Source organism: Rattus norvegicus, chromosome 16 (genome assembly GCF_021556685.1).
Source record: "Rattus norvegicus strain SHRSP/BbbUtx chromosome 16, alternate assembly SHRSP_T2T, whole genome shotgun sequence".
NCBI lineage: Eukaryota > Metazoa > Chordata > Mammalia > Rodentia > Muridae > Rattus > Rattus norvegicus.
Window position 1 is genome coordinate 71,723,171 of NC_141549.1, and position 24,137 is coordinate 71,747,307.

At 38.2% G+C, this 24,137-nt stretch overlaps 1 protein-coding gene; it reads left to right on the forward strand.

The window, feature by feature from the left end:
* The window catches only part of Erich1 (glutamate-rich 1), a gene marked incomplete at its 5' end in the record, with an annotated part of 52,793,804 nt that overhangs the window by 40,852,611 nt on the left and 11,917,056 nt on the right, over positions 1 to 24,137 (forward strand).

Here is a 24,137-nt window from a genome sequence, read left to right on the forward strand (position 1 = left end):
ACTGTGAATGGAGTAAGATGAGATATTAAAGTCATTTCAATTTACATTTCTCCAATTGCTAAGAATGTTGAATTGTAAGAGATTCCTTAGCCATTTTCTTTATTTCTTCTTTCAAGAATTCTCCGTTCAGATCTAAGCCTTGTCTTAAAATTATTTTTAATGCTATTTTGTGAGTTCCTTCTATGTTTTGAATATTAATCATCTATCAGAGAACATACTACATTGAGCGAGGCAATGCAGATTCTGAAGAAAATTAGAGTGTGCTCACTCTTATTTTTGGCTTCTAGCTTTAAAGCTTCAGTTGTGAGTATAATAACTGGAATCACAGCAAATACCAGGAAATAGAAAGGGGACCACAGAGGGGTTGAGAGATTCTTTAAAGCAGAATATTAGGACACAGGTACTATGACAGGGAAATGGAAACAATGGGGGGGCACAATGTTCCTGGGGAGGGACAGAAGAAGGAAGAGAACACAGAGGGAGACAAGAGAGGTGTAAGTAACACAAGGGTTTGGAAAAGGTCATAGGAAATTATACTACTTAAGATCTACTTAAGACATGTCACACAGTCATGGGCACATACACACATACACATGTACACATATACATTTAAACACACACACACACACACACACACACACACACACACACACACACATCCTTAAAACAAGGAACAGAACATCAAGATACTCCAAAAGATATAATGGTGGCATCTATATCCTGGCAGTAATCAACAGCTCTATAGCTGGACTTAAGGCCCTCTCCGTAGGAGGGAATTCATACCTGGAAGTATGACCCAGCCAACTACCCATGGCTTCTAAGTAAGGCCCTGAAACCCAGAGGAAAATCTACCACTGCCACTTTTATATGCTAAATACTTATCTGTATAAGCAGGTAAGAGTAGCTTTTGCCTCTCCTCAAGGAAGCTTCTTTGGCAGCAGATGGAGCCCAGCACATAATGCTATACTCAATCAGAGAACAACGGAATGAAGAAAGAGTCCCAGCTTTGTGTGCCATAGCTGTGAGGCTTTTAATGTAAAATTCTGAGAAATCCTATAGAAGACGTGTCACACTGCCAGTTTAACAGACTAGAATAATCCGTGAGTTCCTTATGAGTTGATTACAATCCAGAGTTTTCCATCCAGATTTGGTAAATAATGTCCTTTGTTCAAAGATCAGGAGACAAAGCAACAGACAGGTTAATATTAACTAAAGAGTTGGGGCCTCCTAGATGAGTGTGGTGGGGTGGAGTCAGTGGATCCAAGGAAGCGTCCACTTCAAGCTAAAACAGGAAACCTGACAAAGTTGTAGCCTCCAAACTTTCTCATTGACATATCATCATATTTCTAAGTATGCAGCTCACTAAATACACAGATCAACAAGGCATTAGCTTATACAATAAGAATGAAAATCACTTAGGCTGGAAATTAATAGCACAATTTATATTAATTGATAATATATATACATATATATTTACATATTCCCAAATATGCAATTCCTGGTATTTCTTGTAGACTCCTTAGATTGCCCTTATTTTCCCCTTGTAAAGCTTGTTGAGAGGTAGGGAGGGAGTTGTCTTCTCTATCAGATACTTGGTGTTTACTTGCTGCACAGTGGTCTTTGATCAGTGTTGATTTTTATGAATATATTAAGTAGTCCACTTCTGAGGGTTAGTTGAATCTAGATATACAGTTTATAAATATACTTATGTGCCCAAATGTCATCTGTGTTAGATTGTAACAGAAGCAAGAAGGATGTTACAGTTAATATGTATGTAAACTCCTGCAACTCTTTTAACCTATTTACACACACACACACACACACACACACACACACACACACACACACTGATCTCTCTGTAACATAAATTAGGGATGAGGATGCTGAAATACCATCATATCTATGATTTCTTTTCATTCTCTGGATCAAAAAATAAAAGAAGTTTATTTGGAATAGAGACAGTTATAGTCTTTCTCCATTCGGAAAGATTGTTAACAGTTCATAATCTAGGTTTTAGCACCTCTCATTTGGATACCTCTAACACAGAGGCCAGGCAGAATTACTGCTGTGTCCTAAGATAAATACTTGAAGATTAAAGGTAAAGAGATGTAGAGAAAGTATAGTCCTGTGTTGATGTGCAGTATTTTGTATTATTAAGGTGACATACTTGAGATCTTTGATGGTGATGAGTATTGAATATTATCTATTCCTTCCTGAGCATTGAGAGCTGCTCAAAAGGGAGTGTAAGTAATGCTTCTTAAATAAAGATGCATGTGTCTACACTAAGATGAGAGGTACAAAGTTGATTCAGTGTCCTAGTGACAATGGGACAAAAATAGTTCCAAAAAGTGTAGCAACTATATGGTGTGACTATAAACAATTCATATGGGAGAAAAAATGGCTGCCAGCTACATTTATCTCCAGGAAACACATGTTCATGTAAGCAACACAGAGGGGCATGCTGGGAAGAGCTAGTGTTCTATGCCCAACCACTGCTGTTCACCAATAAACTTTGTGCTTTGTAAGAGCTGGATTGAAGAATTCTCAACATGGCTGGCCACTATTGACAAATATGGGAGCAATGTCCTTATCTTCTTATAAACTCAAGGCTATTTAGGATAGTGTATATAATATCAATGACTCAAATAATGCCCCTCTTTCCTTTTGTCACTAAGCAATTCAGTTGTACTTCTTTCCCAGGCATCAAGGTGAACAACTATTTTGTATATTTTAGGGAATGATTTCTTTGCCCTGAATAGAAAACCAAGCTATGTGAAGATCCTGTGTGGCTGCCCATACCTGGACTGCTGCAAAAGTGTAATTTTGACAGAAGGACTTGCTGTTTAGAGTCGGTCATGGAACTGGCTAAAGCCCTCAGTATGTACCAAGGAGGTGCTTAGCATCTATGTGGTTACGAATCCAGTTGCCAACACCTGTGATGTGTAAAAGACCTTAGTATTGGCCAATGGAAGATCAAGAGCTGCTCTCAAGTTCAGTCTCCAGGAAGTGATTTTCGTTACCCACAAAAGGAAATTGTCATATATAATATCTTTAAAATATATAAAAGATGTGATTTAGTGAACTACAATCAAGGGGGATCAGGATGTGGATATGGGAGAGAGCAAGGCTAGTATAAGGTGGGTATTCTTAAATATTAGGAAATGACAGTAATTTCTGTCTTAACCTCTTCAGCTCTGGTTGCTAAGTTACCATGACACACCACTGGGTGCACTTCTCAGTTTTTGGTCTTGGATCTGACAGTTTGATTAATTCTCTGGAGTGCAGAAATCTTCATGTTGAATATTTAAAAATTACACATGCATGCACACACACACACCCACACCCACTCATCCAGTACCCCATTATTGCTTCTGATATATAAAATCTGTTTTATAATTAAATTGACATATGTAGGAGGAAACCTAAAATGACACTTCATTTTAATGACAGAAAATCTTCTCCCCTGTGATGCTTCTTGAAGTCTTCCTTAAATATAACATGGTTCATTCTTCCCTAGCAGTAGTTACTTCCTTCCTTTAATATGTGCACTTAGTTTTTGATTTTACGTTGAAGAAACATGGCGAAAAAAATAGAGTGTTATTTCCCAGCTGATATTGCTTTTCCTCCTTCTGTATGTCTTGCTTGCTATATGATTGAGTTCAAAAATGTCCATAAATAATACTCTAAGCTGGTGACTGGTCGACCAAGGGTTGTCAGTTGTATCTATGGGGATATGTCAGTGTCAGACAGCTAGGCCAGCCTGACTTAAATCCAAGGAAGTGCTCTGAAAAAAAAACACAGAATGCATATTTTGAAAAATATATATCAAAATATGGCATCCCGAGTCACACTGTTTTCTGGTTCTTTGGCATGGTGGGATAATTATTCTCTGTTAGTCTGTATTCAAATGATATTGTATTCTCTCATGGCATGTGTGGATTTCCTTCCTTTTAGGAATTTAAAACAGAAGAGGGCCAATCTCAAATTCTTTTCAACGAAAGCAAATGAACTTTTCTAATACTGGTAAGAAATGAGGGAGTAGCTGCTGTATCCTCTGTGGCTGATTAGAGATAAATACATTTCAGCTGCTGACAGTGCTTCACTCCTTATTGTCCTGTTATCTGACGTCTGGCATCTGCCCTCCAGAAAATAGCCTGAAAGAAACCTTGCAATCCACAGTCTTGTCAACCAAGGAGCATGGAATAGATCTAACTGCTTCAGTCATTCTATGTTCTTACTTTGTTTTTTATATAGTTATGATAGTTCTGGTGGCTGACGTGTGCATAGAATTGCTTAATTCCCACTGCTAACGGGAAGATAAGCTGGTGGTCTGAAATCTCTTTGTGAGGCTATAAACATCTATGCAACCAATTTTATTTTCCATCTTTGTTAGCAGTAGCTAAAGCCGTCTCCCTTTCCTAGTCTGCCTTGCCCACAAATTGTGGAATCACCTCTACATATATTGTCTCTACTTAGTCAATTATCTTAATCTTTCTTCATTTTAAGTTAGCTTTTGACTAGCTTTCTTCATTTTAAGTTAGTTTTTCAACTTCTCTTCGTTATTCTTCAGGTCCATGATTTAAATGCAATTGCATTTGCCAAGGTCACAGTTGGCTCGAGTGATTACAGGATGTGGACTCATCATCTCTCTTAGCCTCTCAGCAGCTATAACATAGGAGCTGTGCCCTCCTTTCTGAAATCTTCATCTTCCTGATTTCCATATAACTAGATTAATTTTCCTTTTGCTTTGTAATTCTTTCCCTTTTATTATCTCCTCTGTAGACTCTTTCTCTTCCTTCTGGAGTCTAAATATTGAGCTTGATGAGGACTCTCTTGACTTCTACACCTTAGAGGCCATATTTCCCTTGTGTCTTTACTTCTATGTATTCACTCATGGCCTTTAGAAATGCAAATGTCTAGAGCAAATTCTAGGCACATATATTCAACTATACATTAGAATTAAAGACTTCTAAGAGTCGTGTCCAAACAGGGCCACTTGGTTTTTCTCTCTTCTCTCTTCTTTGTCTCCCACATCTTAGCAAATGACATTGTCAATTGCTTGAGTCTATAAGAATACTAAGAACATTTCTGGTGGTTAATATACTATATATACCACTATAAGAAAATTATCAATCCTACCTCTGAAGCTATCCATCTTCCCCCTGAAAGATATTTAAATGTGTCACTTTTTGCTGTGGCAAAACCCTGAACTTTTTGTTTCCATTCTTGCTACATATATCCAAACCAATGTTCATTTTAGTAATATACTTTTAAAGTATACCATATTAATCCTTATTTAAACATATCAATTGTTTCCTATCTAAAGTGCTTTAATAGTTAAAAAATGTTATTGAGAATTCATTTCATATTTTTTAACCTCTAGATATGTAGGTTATAATTCCAGGCCTCAAGTAGTTGAAGTAGCAGAGTCACACATTTGAGGACAAACTGAACTACATAGTAACACCCTATATCATAAAGAAAGAAAACATGTGTGCATTGGTCTATGCTTAATTCCTGACACCTCATGCCTTGACTGTTGCCACACTCCTCCAACTGCTTTCTGAATTTCCATGTTAGAGTCTTTCTACCATCAGAAGCCTAAGACAAAGACTTGTCATTCTTTTACCATGCTGTCAAACTGGCCTCATTTTTCTCAGTGTGAACAGAATTGGTCTCGCCCACCTTTAAGTCATCTCGACATGTATTCTGAATCATGAGCCACACTTTCCTGTTCTCATTAAGACGATTACTAATATTTCTTCTTCTCCTCATTTACTTGTTTACTAGTTGTCCTGTTCATTAGACCATACATTTACCATGACAATGAGGACCATCTGGTAGCAATCATCCATATCTCCAGGACCTAACATAGAAATTATAAAAAAAGTGTTTGATAATTAAAATGTAATAATTATTATTACCAAAGGATATAGGAAACACTTCAATGCTTAAGGAAGCAAATCAGTCAGGTAAAAGGGGATTTGGTTAATAAAGAAGGAAACTTTCTTTGAGTTCCTCAGAGCTGTGGAGGCAAAGCTCAACTGTGATTTACAATTCTGACAGACCTGGTTTCCTTTGAAAAGAGGGTGCGTCTCTAGGGTGAAGACCTGATGTCTGACTTCCATTAGTGTGTTGAGGCCTACATGGTTCTGAGTGTGAATATCCTTCGTAGTCTCATGTGTTTGGACACTTGCTTCTGAGCTATAAGATGTTTCAGAAGGTAGTGGAATGTTAGGAGTTGGCTTCTAGACAGAGGAAGCCACTGGCTAGAGACAGGCCTTCTTGGTGACACGTGGAACCATGTTTGTGGCTGAAGCTTTTTCCTGTGAGCTGATGAAGTGGATTTTATATTAGTCCTGCCTCAACCATCAGGGCGCTGCCTCATCAGAACAGGTGACAGTTTCTCAAACCATGAGAAAAAATTTTTCCTCACCAAAATGACTTCTTTTATGCATTTTATCAGAATGGAAAGGAGAGTAGCTCCAGGTGCTTGACTAATGTGTCTTTTGTTTACTGTATCACTGAGAAAGCACAACACACTGCACAGCATTTTAGGTCCTCAACTGTAAGTCATGGATCATTTAATAAGGCAGTTCTTAAAGCAGATGACATGGCTACACAGAGGCAGTCCTTATGGAGTTCAGTCCATCAAATATTTGTACATGCACATCTCACAGAAGGGAAACCTGCCATTTCAATTTTCATAAGGGAGAAAGCTAACTTCTGCTTATGAGTTCCAAATCAATAATTCTTTTCCTCATCATCTGATATGATTCTACCAAATAATTTCAAATGTAGAGTATAGTTGATAGTTTTTAAGAAAAAGAGAGGGTGGTGTTTCCTGAGTTCAATTTCAGATTTTTCAAAAGAAAAGGCTGAAACTTTCAGGAGAATTGCACTTAGAGAAATTTCCCCTCATATTTAGTAAATGAACAAGTATTTATTGCTTCAAACTGTACACATTAAAAGGCTCTTAATAACAAGGTACCCAATTCAGGTAGGAAGGACTGTTCAAAACACTCAAGCTAAAGAGAAGGTTATAGCACACTAGATGTTGAATATAGACATATATACCTTGTTTAGCTCTCTTTCTAGTGTTTGCAATGAATCAGAAAGTGTTCAGTAATCACAATAGCCAATATACACTCTTGTATTTAGGTGAATGGATATGATCTACCTTTCATATAAGGAGAACGTATCAAAGGAACAAAAGACAATTTAAAAAAAAGATGAAGTCTGTGACAGTAATCTATAAAATAACAAATGAAAACCCAAGTTGTAAAAGACAAATAAAAGTATTTAAAAATTATTCATAATGGTGGATAGAGGAGAGGTTCAGTGGTTAGAATGGTTCAATGGTTTGCTCTATACTCACCATGAGTATCTGAATTCAGATCTCAGCAACTCAAATAACAAGTTGTGTGGCCATAGTCTTAAGTATGCCTATATTGCCAACTCTTGAGAAGTAGAACCAGGCTTGCTGACTTCCAACATGAAAGAAAAGTACAAGCCTTAGGTTTATACAGAGATCCTGCTTCAAAGAATAAAGCAGAAAGTGGGAGAGGGGGACAGCATATGGTTCCTTTGTCTCTCTGTACACACACACACACACACACACACACACACACACACACACACGCAGGCACGCGTGCATGCACTTATACTCCATACAAATTAAATTTATTTATTTGCTCATACAAACATAAAAAAATCAGAAAGTAGTTTCTAAAAAAATAAACTATTAAGAAAAGTGTACTGGTTGCTACATTAAACTAAATGGAGAGAAACTTGAAGCAATCCCATTAAAATCAGGGACTAGACCAGGCTGCCCACTTATTCAATATAGTTCTTGAAGTTCTAGCCAGAGCAATCAGACAACAAAAGGAGGTCAAGGGAAAAGAAGAAGTCAAAATATCACTATTTGCAGATGATATGATAGTATATTTAAGTGATCCCAAAAGTTCCACCAGAGAACTACTAAAGCTGATAAACAACTTCAGCAAAGTGGCTGGGTATAAAATTAACTCAAATAAATCAGTTGCCTTCCTCTATACAAAAGAGAAACAAGCCGAGAAAGAAATTAGGGAAACGACACCCTTCATAATAGACCCAAATAATATAAAGTACCTCGGTGTGACTTTAACAAAGCAAGTAAAAGATCTGTTCAATAAGAACTTCAAGACACTGAAGAAGGAAATTGAAGAAGACCTCAGAAGATGGAAAGATCTCCCATGCTCATGGATTGGAAGGATTAATATAGTAAAAATGGCCATTTTACCAAAAGCAATCTACAGATTCAATGCAATCCCCACCAAAATACCAATCCAATTCTTCAAAGAGTTAGACAGAACAATTTGCAAATTCATCTGGAATAACAAAAAACCCAGGATAGCTAAAGTTATCCTCAACAATAAAAGGACTTCAGGGGGAATCACTATCCCTGAACTCAAGCAGTATTACAGAGCAATAGTGATTAAAAACTGCATGGTATTGGTATAGAGACAGAAAGATAGACCAATGGAAATGAATTGAAGACCCAGAAATGAACCCACACACCTATGGTCACTTGATTTTTGACAAAGGAGCCAAAACCATCCAATGGAAAAAAGATAGCATTTTCAGCAAATGGCGCTGGTTCAACTGGAGGTCAACATGTAGAAGAATGCAGATCGATCCATCCTTATCACCCTGTACAAAGCTTAAGTCCAAGTGGATCAAGGACCTCCACATCAAACCAGACACACTCAAACTAATAGAAGAAAAACTAGGGAAGCATCTGGAACACATGGGCACTAGAAAAAATTTCCTAAACAAAACACCAATGGCTTACGCTCTAAGATCAAGAATCGACAAATGGGATCTCATAAAACTGCAAAGCTTCTGTAAGGCAAAGGACACTGTGGTTAGGACAAAACGGCAACCAACAGATTGGGAAAAGATCTTTACCAATCCTACAACAGATAGAGGCCTTATATCCAAAATATACAAAGAACTCAAGAAGTTAGACCGCAGGGAAACAAATAACCCTATTAAAAAATGGGGTTCAGAGCTAAACAAAGAATTCACAGCTGAGGAATGCCGAATGGCTGAGAAACACCTAAAGAAATGTTCAACATCTTTAGTCATAAGGGAAATGCAAATCAAAACAACCCTGAGATTTCACCTCACACCAGTGAGAATGGCTAAGATCAAAAACTCAGGGGACAACAGATGCTGGCGAGGATGTGGAGAAAGAGGAACACTCCTCCATTGTTGGTGGGATTGCAAACTGGTACAACCATTCTGGAAATCAGTCTGGAGGATCCTCAGAAAATTGGACATTGAACTGCCTGAGGATCCAGCTATACCTCTCTTGGGCATATACCCAAAAGATGCCCCAACATATAAAAAAGACACGTGCTCCACTATGTTCATCACAGCCTTATTTATAATAGCCAGAAGCTGGAAAGAACCCAGATGCCCTTCAACAGAGGAATGGATACAGAAAATGTGGTACATCTACACAATGGAATATTACTCAGCTATCAAAAACAACGACTTTATGAAATTCGTAGGCAAATGGTTGGAACTGGAAAACATCATCCTGAGTGAGCTATCCCAATCACAGAAAGACATACATGGTATGCACTCATTGATAAGTGGCTATTAGCCCAAATGCTTGAATTACCCTAGATGCCTAGAACAAATGAAACTCAAGACGGATGATCAAAATGTGAATGCTTCACTCCTTCTTTAAAAGGGGAACAAGAATACCCTTGGCAGGGAAGAGAGAGGCAAAGATTAAAACAGAGACTGAAGGAACACCCATTCAGAGCCTGCCCCACATGTGGCCCATACATATACAGTCACCCAATTAGACAAGATGGATGAAGCAAAGAAGTGCAGACCGACAGGAGCCGGATGTAGATCGCTCCTGAGAGACACAGACAGAATACAGCAAATACAGAGGCGAATGCCAGCAGCAAACCACTGAACTGAGAATAGAACCCCCGTTGAAGGAATCAGAGAAAGAACTGGAAGAGCTTGAAGGGGCTCGAGACCCCATATGTACAACAATGCCAAGCAACCAGAGCTTCCACTACCTAAAGACTATACATGGACTGACCCTGGACTCTGACCTCATAGGTAGCACTGAATATCCTAGTAAGAGCACCAGTGGAAGGGGAAGCCCTGGGTCCTGCTAAGACAACCCCCAGTGAACTAGACTGGTGGTGGGAGGGCGGCAATGGGGGGAGGGTTGGGAGGGGAACACCCATAATGAAGGGGAGGGAGGAGGGGGATGTTTGCCCGGATACTGGGAAAGGGAAGAACACTCGAAGTGTATATAAGAAATACTCAAGTTAATAAAAAAAAAAAAAAGAAAAGTGTACTGGTGTAAGTTTATAATCTGAAGAAAGTTCACAAAACGGGCTTCAAAAATAAGAGATAAATATTTTAAAACTACAAAGCATGGACCCTTAAGAGGTAGGGCCTCAAGCTGCACACAGACAGAAGAAGAGCTAAAAGTGATGAATGAAGCTTTGCCCACAGACAGATCACGTGGAAGGCATAGGACAAAGCAGATACAGTAGAACATTTAGGCACCAACCAAGACAAAAATAAAAAAATATGAGCATATGAACAACATGTATGAGTTCACTGGGACACCATTAAAAGACAATTACAAATTCTGTAGATAGAAGACTATCAAGCTAAATAAATAAATAAATAAATAAATAAATAAATAAATAAATTTAATAGTTTCATTCTAGAAAAGCTCCCAAATCTAGAGAATGAGGTGAAACTCTATATTCAAGATGCATACAGAACTTAAAATGGACAGTATCCAAAAGAAAACTCTCTTGCTATAATCAAAACACTAAGCATAGAAAACAAATAAAAAATATTGAAAGCTTTGAGAGAAGCACCATGCCTCATACAAAAGCAAGCACATCAGAATTATAGCAAACTTTTCAACAGAAAGAACATGGACGATCTCTATATCGATAACATTAAAACATTAAAGAAAGAAATCAAAGATCCTACAAGATGCAGTTTCCATGCATAAGAAGTAAAAGAATCAGTATTCTACAAATACAACCAAGAACGATCTTCGAATTCCATGTAATTCCCATCAAAATTTCAATGTCATTATTTATATAATTAGAAAAACAAAATCCCCAAATTCTTATGGAAGCATTAGAGATGGTAACATAATCCAAGCGATCCCAGGGAAAAGAGCAGCGCTAGATGTAATACCATACCTGATTTCAAGCTGTATAGCAAGCAGAGCCATGGTATCAAAATCAGCATGGATGGTACCACCACAAAAACAGATCTTTGCAACAGAGAAGACTCAGAAATAAACTCCTGCAGCCACAGATCCCTTGTTTTTGTAAAGGTTCTAAAAATACACATTGGAGAAAAGACAGCTCTTTCAACAAATGATGCTGGCACAACTGGGTATCTTTATGGAGAAGAAAAGTTAGATCTCTATCTTTTGAACCTGTGTGAAAATTAATTTCAAATGGATCAAAGAACTGAATGTAAGATACAAAACTATAAGACTGATTGAGGGAAAAAAATAAGGAGAATGCTTCACGATGTCGCCAAATGCAATAACTTTTTGAATAGGACTTCAGTCGCTTTGGAAATAAATTTATTTGACAAATTGGGCTTCATGGAATTAAGAGAAGCTTCTTAGCAGCTGAAGAGATGGCTTACATGATGGGGAAATATCTTTGCTAGCCATGCATCTGATGGATGATGATTACATAGAATATGCAACAAAAACGATGCAAGAAAATCAAACCATCCAATCAATAAGTCGGGAGAGGAACACTTCTAGTAGCTACTATCAAGATGTGATCTGCAGACACCTGAATGATGATGACTACTAGCCATCAAGCTATGCAGACAAGGCATCAGAGCTCTGGAACTCAAGATCAGATTTGGGCAAATGGAGCCTCTGTCTTGAAAAACAAAACAAAACAAAAAACTAAAACAAGAACAAAAACATCAAAACCAAAAATGACATATACATCATAAAAGCAAATACAGAGCAGGATCATAAATGGACAGATTTACCATGGAACTCCTGTGCAATATTTAGCTTGCTGGGAAGGTCTCCACCCATATTTATGACACAAAGTGAATCTTGTACGTGGACTACGTCATTCAGAGTAGATTGGTGTACTTTTTAGATCCTTCTTGTCCATCTGAGCTTCTTCTGTCTTAAAATCACTGTCCCGAGAAGGGCTGTGAAGCAGAAACTTAGCTGCTAAGGTGCAAGAGGTTTAAACACAGGTGAAAGAAAAGAAAAAAAAATAAGGAACTGGAGAAGTGTTAGCATCTGCTGCTGTAGGTCAAACCAGATAGGTTGGTGTACTGAGTCTCTCAAGTTGGTAGAGTATAAAACACAAGGAAAGGTGCAAGAATGACCTGGGAATTAAGTGTGGCAGAACATCAACTCAGCCACTGCGCAGAGAATTAAGGACACCAACAGAAGAGAGAGGGAATCATGGGGAATGAAATTTGGAAACACTATCAAGATCTTCTAAATATCCGAGCTTCTAGACCAAGACAACCCATCTTTTAAAAAGTACCAACTATTCAGCAAAGAGAATGTCAGGGAAAAGCAAAGCTCTAAGCTCTTCCCTCTATTTGTGAATAGAGGTGGCAGAGAACTAGCTCTGGTTGTTTGGTGTGAGAAAGAAGCAGCTAGGAGAGGAGAAGACAGAGGATGAAATAAAACTGGGAATTCCACTAGCGATCAAGGGGAGGGGCAACCAGCAGTGATCTAACAGGGAAAAGGGTCACAAATCAATGAGATTCCACAACTGTATTCCAGCTAAATGAGCCTGGGGAAAATCCAGTTGCTCAGAGTGAAAAGAATTTATTAAGAAGGGATTAAAAAATGTGTGTGTGTGTGTGTGTGTGTGTGTGTGTGTGTGTGTGTGTGTGTGTGTAAGGGGGGATAGACAAGATACAACACTGTATACACTTACCCTTTGCTACCTTGAAACATTGAAGACTTGTTTCTAATATGGTAGCTGCCACCACATAAAATTGTTGTAGTATGAACTAATGAATTAAGGCAAACCAAAACGATGGTCTGCAGCCACATTTTAATTGACCAATCATGACTGTAACTATGCTAGGGGGTGCACACGTGGATCATGGTCCACTATCACACAAACACCTTCTGTAGAGCTCTGTTCCTAGATCGTACCAGGACTCTAATTCCACATACATATAAAACTACAAGTGAGTACAAAGAAACAAAGTCCACCTTGTCCTTGGTCTTACAGCCCTAAACATTAGATGTGTTAGGTATAGGCCTAAAGACCTAAAAGCTTAGGTATAGCCCTAAAAGCCCAAGAGGAAGGAGGCATTTGAACCTAGTGATGCTGCTGTGACAGAAAATTTTCGTGAACCCCCAAAAGACCACTAAGGAGCCGAATCCAACGCAATCACATTAGGGGCTCATTATTCAAGCTCAAGAGTGGGTTCCCCACCAACCCTAACAGAGCAGGAAAGGAGAGCCCTGAGCCTAGTTGTTTGTTTTTGTTTTTTATTTTTTGTTGGGTTTTTAAAATTTACATTTTAAATGTTATCCACTTTCCTGGCTTCCTGTCCATAAACCCCCTAACCCATCTAACCCATCTCCCCTCCCCCTTCTTCAATGAGGGTGCCCCTTCCCGCCTTCCTGCCTTGACATTCTCCTACACTGGGGCCTCAAACCTTGGCAGGACCAAGGGCTTCTCCTCCTATTAGTGCCCAACAATGCCATCCTCTGCTACATATGCATCTGGAGCCATGGGTCTGTCCATGTATGCTCTTTGGATGGTGGTTTAGTCCCTGGGAGCTCTGGTCGGTTGGTATTGTTGTTCTTATGGGGTTACAAACCCCTTCAGCTCCTTCAATTTTTTTCTAATTCCTCCATTGAGGACCCATTCTCAGTTCAATGGTTGACTGCGAGCACCCATCTCGTATCTGTCAGGCTCTGGCAGAGCCCCTATCAGGAGACAGCTATATCAGGCATCAGCAATATTGTCTGGCTTTGGTGGTGGTATGTATATGGGCTGGATACCCAGGTGGGACAGGTGGAACTAGAAAATATCATCCTGAGTGAGGTAACCCAATCACACAAAAACACACATGATATGTGCTCACTGATAAGTGGATATTAGCCCAAAGGCTTGGATTACCCAAGATACAATCCACAGACCATATGAAGCTCAAGAAGAAGGACAACCAAAGTGTGGATGCTTCAGTCCTTCTTAAAAAGGGAACAAAAATATTCATAGGAGGAGATATGGAGACAAAGTTTGGAGCAGAGACTAAGCCTAGTTTTAAACAAGCATTTATAGAGGCAAGAAGAAGGTATCTAGCCTGATACGAATCTGATTGGGAGGGGGCCGCATCATGCCCTTTAACATAATTGGCTGGTGCTGGGAGCCAAACCATAAACTAATGCTTTTTTTCCTGATTGCTGGTTGTTAGGAAGTGAAGTGTCAGGGGCAGGCTTTTAACCTACGGGCATAGATTTGTTGGGCAATGACCTGGAAACTGATGATAGACACAGGTCTTGTTGAGGGGCTTCCTGGAAACTGGTTCTAGACACCAGTCTTCTTAGTTAACTTGAGTTCAACTATAGGTCTGGTTCTCTAAAATGGAGTCTGAACCCAAAAGATTTGATCCTTCAGGACCCTGTGCTACACATAACATATTATGGTCCTGTGGAGAACAATCTTCAAACACACCTTCTGAATGTCTTAGAAATAAGGGGAAACAAAGCACTCAAAAACAAAAAAGAAAAACAAAAGAATGAGAAAGAGAGGGAAAGAGAGAGAGAGTGTGTGTGTTATGGTATAAATGCTGGGGCAAAACTTGAAACCAATTAAAGATAGAGTTAATACTAGAAAAATATATTTCAAATAACATCAAAGTTAAAGTATCAGAAGTAATTTCTACTAGAGAAGATTTATGAAGTAAGTTACATCATTGTTCTATATCATATTTCCTTAAAAGTATGTGTAAGGGATAGGAGTTGAGGGTATGAAGACTATAAATGTTGTCTATTTCTTATTTGCTTACTCATTCTCAGGGAATGTTTCCTTTATCACACTGATGTGTTGAAAATGTTTGTGATTTTTGAATGCATGATATTTGAAAGCATGCAAAACTAACCTGATTTGTATACTGTCCTAGCAATGTATTAGGAGACTCAAAGAAGGAAATGAAGGAAATTTAGAAAACAGATAATCTTATAGTAAAGAAAATAGAGCACAAAAATCCAAAGCATAAGAAATATTTATATGTCACCCTGTATGGCTGAAAAATCTTAAATGAGCTATTATAACCAAAATACAAAAGCCATATGTTTTTTTCTACAAGAAACAACTGTAAAGGAATTTCAATAAAAAGTTAAAAATTCAGACAAAGATTAATTACACAAGGCCAACAGCAAAGAACAGCAAAGTGGCCCTATGCATCAAAATAAAATCAATTTCCCCAAGCAGCAAATGGACAAAGATGGTGATTTCATTTTGATTTAAAAGTTCTCAATGAAGACGTAACAGTTATGAACCTCCGTGCACCAGATTAATGTAAAATAAGCACTCCCTCAAAAGTGCTTTTAAGTGTGCCGAGAAAATTGGACAGAACAATAGCAGTAAGGGATATTTAACACATCTTTTTGTTTTTGACAGTGTGGAGGGAAAAGTAATAAATGGAGGTAATGAGTCAATCTACTACAGTTCATTCTTAACTATGCTTGGCATTGTGTGGCAATAGTGGGGAGTCTTGTGCACTTAGTATATATACACAGCAAAGCACATTCATAGTGATTGATACGTATTAAGGAGTTTGGAGGCTGGAGAGATTGCTCAGTGGTTAGGAGCACTACTGCTCTTAAAGAAGATAATGAATGGATTTCCAGCACCAACATGGAGGCTCACGGCATCCATAACCCCAATTCCAGGGGATTTGCTGCCCTCTTCTGACCTCCATGGCATCAGACGGTCACACAGGCAAAACACTCATAGACATGAGGGAGAAAGAGTATATGAAGAGCATACATTAGTGCATTTTGGAAGATGTACTGACTTCAAAGAAGCTTGGGGAAATTATTTAAAATGAAGAAAAACGAGAAAAACAAATGTTTGCCATCACATGGGTAACTCATTTTCAGTACATGTTCTGAAAATGGTGAATGATTACAGAAAGCCTTATTTAAGAGAAACAACATTAATAAACAACTAAAATGATATGAAATAACTGGAAACTCATGCTATTTAGGTGGTAAGGACACAGGCAGTATTTTCTATATGGCAATATACAATAAGGTCAAACCTTTACTCAGGTGCTCTCACATTCTCAGTGTAAGAAAGAACCATTTATTTGTTCTAAATATTAGAATAAAATCAAGAAAGAAAGATGAGACATAGAATTCTGTTAACCTAAAATATGAGACTTCCCACCTATTTTTCCAGCGTCAAACCTGGTGAGCCTTTCTGACTTTCCCATCCACCACGTCTCCTTAGCCCAATAGATCTAGCCTGGCTCCCAGAACAAATGGATGGTGGAAATCTCATGAGGCCTCAACTTTACAAAAACAAACAAACAAATAAACAAACAAACAAACAAAAACTGCAGCTAAGCAAGAAATATTTGGAGTGGGAGAAATAGTCTTCACCAGAGAAGAACATACCACCCACCGGGCTACCCAATATATACATGCAACTAACATTGTATGGACAGATTGGGTTGTATTTAGGATTGTAAAAATATACATTTGTCTGTCTGTGTGTGTGTGTGTGTGTGTGTGTGTGTGTAATTTAGGATACATATGTACAACCATAAATGCATATAGGAACAATTAATAAATAAAGAAGCCAAGAATTTAAAAGAACATGGAAGGGTATGTGGGATAGTTCATGTGCAATAAAGGGAAAAGAAAAATAATTTAATTATATCATAGTATCATATTCTCAAGAATAAAAATAAAAATAGTAAATTATACACAAATATCCATTAAATGTGTATATTAGTACAACATATATGTGTTAATTTTAAATTCACATATGAAAAGTAAATGCACATGCTTACACATAGATTGGCTTTTATATGCACATAGATACCTACATAAAAATCACATATATAATAAATATTCATTTAAAATATATAATGAGGACTAGCTTTTTGTGTAGTACTCAGAAAGACACCTAACAAACTACATGCATTATCAATTTAAAGAGAGCTACTAAATTATGTAACATGGTTTGTGGGAAAGGACAGAGGCATCACATTCATGGGAGAGGAAAGTCACTCTTGGAAATTTTTATTACAACATTGTATACTGAAAAGGAAGTGGAATCAGCCAGAGTTATAAGGAACTGGGAATTATTTTGTGAGGTTATGTTTTGAACTGACCCAAGGGCAAATATGTGGGGTAGTAAATTATTTTTATTCCAGTTTCTGTGATTGTGGAAGTCAGTGCTCTCACACATGTTCCACAGTGTACCTACAGTGGGACATCAAGCAGGTGTACCCCATGAGGACTTTGTACAGTGGCCCCTTTAAAGACCTTGTGCTTTTCCTGGGAAGATGGTAAGGTTTGAAGTTTATTCCAGATTGTAATGAAAACTGATATCCTTTTGTAACTGAGTATTTGACAAATGGTAGTCTTAGTAAGGACAGTAGAATAAAACAAAAGCTATGATTGGTTTAAAGATTTAAGGAATTGGCATCCCCTCCTATGTGCCTGGGGTGGGTGATTGGTATTTATTTGTTTGGTTCTTATGGCTCTTTATCACAGGCTCACTGTTGTTATGACCAATGCTGGCATTCTGTGCTATTATTTCTGCCCAACATGAAACCATCAAAGCCTTGCTCTGGGCCAGGCATACTCTAACACTGTGGCCTGTTGCTGATGGCCAGATCAGATCCTGGCTCTCAGCAAGTACTTAGTTTCTTTCTCACAATTATATTGGAAATTAATGTAATCAGGTTATGTTTTTTTCACTTTCATTTCTACCCATTTTAAACTATTGATTCTTTTCATTCAGTCTTCTGGAAGTCATACCCATTTTATCTTCTACCGTAGGTCTTCGCTTAATGTCTTTGAACAGTCTTCTGTTGTAAAAGTCCAAGAGTAGTCACCTTAGGTATCTGTGAGTGGCATGTAACCTTTGGAATTTGCGAACTCTACTGTAAGTTCATTTCAAATATCATTGCTTGTGCTATTTTAGCCCCATCTTGTTGCTAGGTACAACAAAGTTCATCATTAGTAACATTGTGACTGACTGGCACTCATATACATTCTAAGAATGTATCTGCCAGTTTTACATTCATCCTGCTTAATCCCTTGTTTGCTTATGCTTCCATTTTCTTTCCTAGTAAATGAAATAGATCCCTTTCCAAAAACCCTTTACTAACCAGCGTGTGTGCCTCGGCAATGTTATTTTTTCTTTCTCAGCTTCTATGTGAAAACCAGTGTGCATTGCGAATTTCAGGTAGTTTCCTTCGGTGTTTGCTCCTACTGTTCTGTCTGTGACTCCTGTCAGCGCCAATGTGATTTGCTGCTCTTTTTAGCTCAGCTCGATTTTTTTTATGAGTTCACCTTCTTTTCTGTTACTAATTAAACTTTTCTAAACCCTGACAAATATAATAACATCTTACCAAACCCGAGTGACTCCAAGAGTTGTGCATTTATTGCTTCAACAGAGCCTTATACTTAAGCCATGTGATTGCTCTCTGCATAATCTGGAGGAAGTCCTCCTTAGTTGTATTATAACTTGATACAACCAAGAATCACTTAGGAAGAGGAAGAATCACTTAGTCTCAATTGAGAGAGTGCCCAGATCAGATTGGCCAGTGGGGAATAATCTTGTCTTTAATCTTTCTAGGTGTTTAGTTGTCAAGGCTTAGAAAGATCAAGGACCAGCCCTATACCGGATGTACTACGCCTTTGGGAGATTGGTCTCATGACTCCTTTATTTATTACTTCTCTCTAGGTTTCACAAAACAAAGCCAAGAATGTATCGGACCATTAAAGATTAGCAAATAGTGTTATTTTTAGAGAACTGTTAATTTTAAGATAGGCAAAGTTGTAATCCACAAACTTTGTGAGAGCAGTGGGAATGTCTCTGGAATTTGGAGATTGAGAATCTAATGGAGCAAACTTGCAAAGTTTCAAAGTTAACAGCCAGCAGGTGTGCATGCTCTCTACATTGTGTGAAGAATGAACTTCCAACAGGATCTCTGATCAGACAGGCTGCTGTGCTTGATGGACAGACTGGGAGGTCGTATCCAGCCACACTTAGTCCTCAAGTCTGCTTTTCTTTCTTCTCTCTTACAGTGTAGGAAATGCCTAATGCCTTTCTTCCAAGTCCAAAGCCATCCCCTAACCCTATTGACAATCTTCAAACTAACATAGATATCTCCTTTCGATTCTAACCACTGTGGAGTAACAGCCACTGGATTCAGTTTCTTTCTGAGACAACAAAATGCTAGGCAAAAAGAAGATGTAAATGATAGATTATGAACATGAAATTAATAAATAACAATGACCATTAACTGAGAAATAAACGAAGTGAAAATTATAACTGTCCCCTGGCTACCACCTAAAAAGTTAAGTCCCAGTTGTCACACAAGTTATTCTTCCATATAGGCGCAGAGTGTAAAAAACTCAATGGACTTGCCTGTCAGCATCACAGACTCCCTTGGGATTCTGGAGCAAAGCCCTTCTACCTTTTGTAGACAACTGCTTTTCATTTGAGAAGCAGACTTGGACTACTACTAGGACTTAGTGTAGATCACTGTTAAGCCACAGGTCATGAAATTACCTAGCTACTGGGGCTGTCAATCATCAGCAGGATAAAGCTTGCTCAGAGACAAAACTCTGGCATACATAGCAGTGGTACATTATCCAATCAGAGTGGTATATGTAAGACAGGGTCATGCTGCTGCTAACGGCATAGGAAGTCATAGGGGAAAGTGGTTTACCCATACAGAATTCCACTCCTACCTTCTTTCTCCCTCTTCCTCTTCTTTCCCCCTCCTTCTCCCTTTCCCTCTCCCTCTCCCCACTCAAGTTATAACCTCATAGGGTATTCCTAATTAACATTCAATGTCTCTAAGCTCATTGTATCTTCTTCCCTTATGCCTCCATTGCCAACTATTCTTAATCCAAGTCTTCACTTAAATAACAGGAACTCTGAAGGCCTAGGAGTTCAATTTGTGCTGTAATTCAACTATGTGGATGATGAAATTCCATTTGTTTGCTTGTTTGCTTGTTTGTTTGTTTTAGGCTCAACTCCAGTGGTTACAGATCTGAGTTTCTTTGCAAGTCATTAATAGAGCACATGGCTGTAACTCTGGATCCCTAGGCTCATTCCCATCTCTCCATGTTTGCTCAGTGAAATGAAGAGCCATCAGCCAATTTCATGTTATACTCCTTAGCTTGACACATACATTCAAAGTGATCATGTTTATAGAATCCCAGAACCTGCTTGTAAGTTTGTAAGTCATTGAATAGGAGTATCTAGTGATTCTATGTTCTGTATCCCTCTTGCCACATCCTAAAATATTCTCTGTGCACTTCCATTACTGCTGGAAATAGTAACTGGTACATTTAAATCTAATTAGATCAGAAAATCAATGTATTCTACTTCCATTGAGATCCCAGAAACCCCAGAACCAATTCATACAACTCATCATTAACATTCTGTTTTCCTAAGACCCTTCTGACTGACAGACTCTATTATTAAGTCTCGACGTGAAAAGCTCTATTCCAGAGAAAGAACCATTTGTGTGCGTGTGTTCTTGCATATGAATATATGGACGTGCAGTCATGCATACATAGTCATGTCTTTGCCAGAAATGTGCTGTGTATATGACGTCAGTCCTAGAACTGGTGATGCAGTCTTTATAATGCTGCCACTCATGTGTTTGAGAGGTGCTGAGTTGCCAGAAAAATGTCATTCATATGCCATCATTGATAATTTGTTGTCCCCTGGCTACATTCCGTTATTTAGTTATGTGAACTCTGACAGACTTGACTGATCTTTTTATTATTTTCACAAACTGCCTATTGCGAAGTTCAATTGGTGCTTAGGTCTTGAAAATAAAGTTACCTGTGTTATAAATTTTCTATTTATCTTATTGTTTTTTACAAAGACAGAAAACGTTACTAAAGTTTATTATGGCTCATGTATGGGTCTGGTCTAAAGTAGCCACATCCAGTGGGTAGAGTTCTAAACATATGCAGAACATCACATGACCAGAGACAGGGAAATAACCTGGGTGCATGTGTCTGTTTCTTCTAGTCTATCCCTTCTTTGCTTACTTGAATTAAATCACAGAGACATGGTCCTCATAATAATTGCCTAATCTAATCACTTACCAAAACCTTGTCTCTAAATCTCCTGGTGCTCCAAATGGTGACAACAATGAGCTATTCCCAGCTTACATTCTTCTGCAGGGCCAGGTCAACCACTGCCATTTTCTCCTTTAGAACTCCTCAGAGAGAGTTCCTCATGCCAACAGGCATATTGCCTTGCTGACCCTTGTGCCTCATAAGCTAATGCCACAAGAGAAATCTAGCTAAAATTGAAACTGTATGTTTCACATTTCCTATTGATGTTGTTCTGATACTAGGCTATAGTGTTCAATAAGGTTAAACCTATCTCTTGCCTCAAAACTGTGCTATTAATTGTGGTAAAGACTTTCAAAGTCTCTAACATTTTGAATTGTATAGTCTACTGTCATTTCCTATAATCACCCTTCTAGGCTTAGCACTGAAGAATATTTTGATTGTATGTAATTGTAACTTAATATTTTCCCATCATTCTCTTCAGCCAACTCTTACCATCCACTGGTAACCACCATTATATATTCAACTTCATCGTACTCTCAATTTCTTTGAGATTGGCTTGCTTGAGTCCTTTTTTAAGTGACATAATGAAACCCTTTCTTTTTGTGCCTTTCTTATTTAGCTAAGGGTAATGAACCACAGTTCCACTTATGTCTTTGCAAATGACAGGACTTCTATTTTTTTGTTGTGGGTAGAGAGTATTCAATTGTATACACATACCATATTTCCTTTGCCCATTTATCATTGGGAAGCTGTAATACTGGATGATGTCGACAAGTTATGTTCCTGATTTTTGAATTTCATATTTCAGCATTGTTTTAAATTTATTAAAACGTATTAACTTTCAAATAACTTCCCACAGATATAGTCAGCTACAGTCCAGAAGCAAGCTTTGTTAATGTAGAAGATGACAGCTCCATGTGTGTTACTGTCTCTGAATATTTGCCAATGGAAAACACAGAGGCAGGGGCTGGTGACATTGAAAATTATGACTCTATCAATGTGACAAGGTTATTATATGTATTCTTGTCTTACTATTTTTTTCCAAAAAATTAAAAGTAATTAAAACTCAAAACATTCATAGGAAAATTACATAAAACTTTGTTAAAGTGTAAATGTGTTTGTTTTGAACTGATTGTTTAAAAGGGCAAAAATTAAGAACGGAAGTACATAAAAAGTAAAATATATTAAATGTGACACGCTATTTAGTTTTTGTCAAATGGACACAGACTAGAGACAACTAGGGAGGACATTAGTTGAGGATTTACCTCGATCAGAATGGCTGGTGGGTATGCCTGTGAGGCACTTTCTTTCTTGGTAATTCATGTGGAATGGTCAGCTCACTGTGGAAGATACCACTTCTAGGCAGGTTAGCTCATGTAAGAAAGGTAGCTAACTGTGAGCCCGGGAGCACACCAGTACCAAGACTCCGTGGTCTCTGCTTCGGTTCCTGCCATCTTGAATCCCTCCCTTAGCTTACCTTGATGGACTCTAAAGTGTAAACTGGATAAACACATTCTTTCTAAGTTGCTTCTGGTCATAGCAACAGAAAAGAAACTAGAACACTAACTACAATTAACTTAGCATTGAGGAGATATTTATTATGAACATGGTCCACCCTAAGTGTACAGTGTCTGCGGAGCCCGGAGCAGAGCAGTGATGTCACCTACTATTGGCTTCTTGGCTCTCCTGAGTATTAGAGCTGTGTGTCTTACCAGCTCTGTTTATAGATGTTCTCTTGTAAACAATATTTTTTTACTATAACTCTATTTAGACATGTTATCAGTGAATTATGTTGTCTACAGCACCCAGTATAGACACATGTTGTGGAAATTGGTAACCAGGTATGTGATAGGCTATAAACTACCTTGGCTGTGGAAAAATCCATGCTGATGTTCACACAATGACGGAATTTCTAAATGATGCATTTCTCAGAACATACCTCACTGAATGCATGATTCCCATAAGGTAAAGAACAGCGAGCTGGGATCAAGGAGGGTTTGATATTGCTTGAGTCTCGAGGCAGGACAGAAGTAGAATTCCCTGTCCCCAGGGGAGACAACTTTTCTGTTTCTGTTTTGCTCACAGCTTTAGTTGATTGGCTGAAGCCTTGGGCATATATGGGATGATAATCTTCTTTACTCAAAATTTATTGATTCAAATATTAATCTTGTGTAAAAATGTCTTCGCGGAAAAATCCAGAATGTTTGTCCAAATATCTGTGTCCTATGGCTCTGCCAAATTCGTACACAAAACTGAACATCTAAGAGGCTTCTCTCCGAAAGTACACGACACTCGGATTATCATATTCTGGTCAGAAAACGCCAAGACATCATGCAAAAACTAAACCAGTTTTCTAGATCCGCAGTGTGAGTTTCCACAGAGGCTCTGGGAGTGTATTTAGAATCAAATTACGCTCCTTGTAAAAGAGAAGAAGATTCGATGTGAGCTTCTGTCTCATTTGTTTCTTTTTAAATGGTGTTTTCTACATGAGATCTAAATTCATACTCCAGGAGTCCAAAATAGAACTTTATTTCTGCTCCAATTTTGCAGTGACGTTTCAGGGAAATCATTACAGAAACACCAGCCTTTATTTTTTATTCTTAGCCATACCACATGCTGAATCTTGTCCCCTCCTCACGGAGGCACTTGGTTGAATTTTTCCATTTGCAGAGAGTAATGGTGGCGGATGCTTTTGATTCTAGATTATGCCACGTCCCGTTTTTCCAAATCTCAGCAATAAGTTGAATTTTTAAAAATAATATTTTCTACCTTT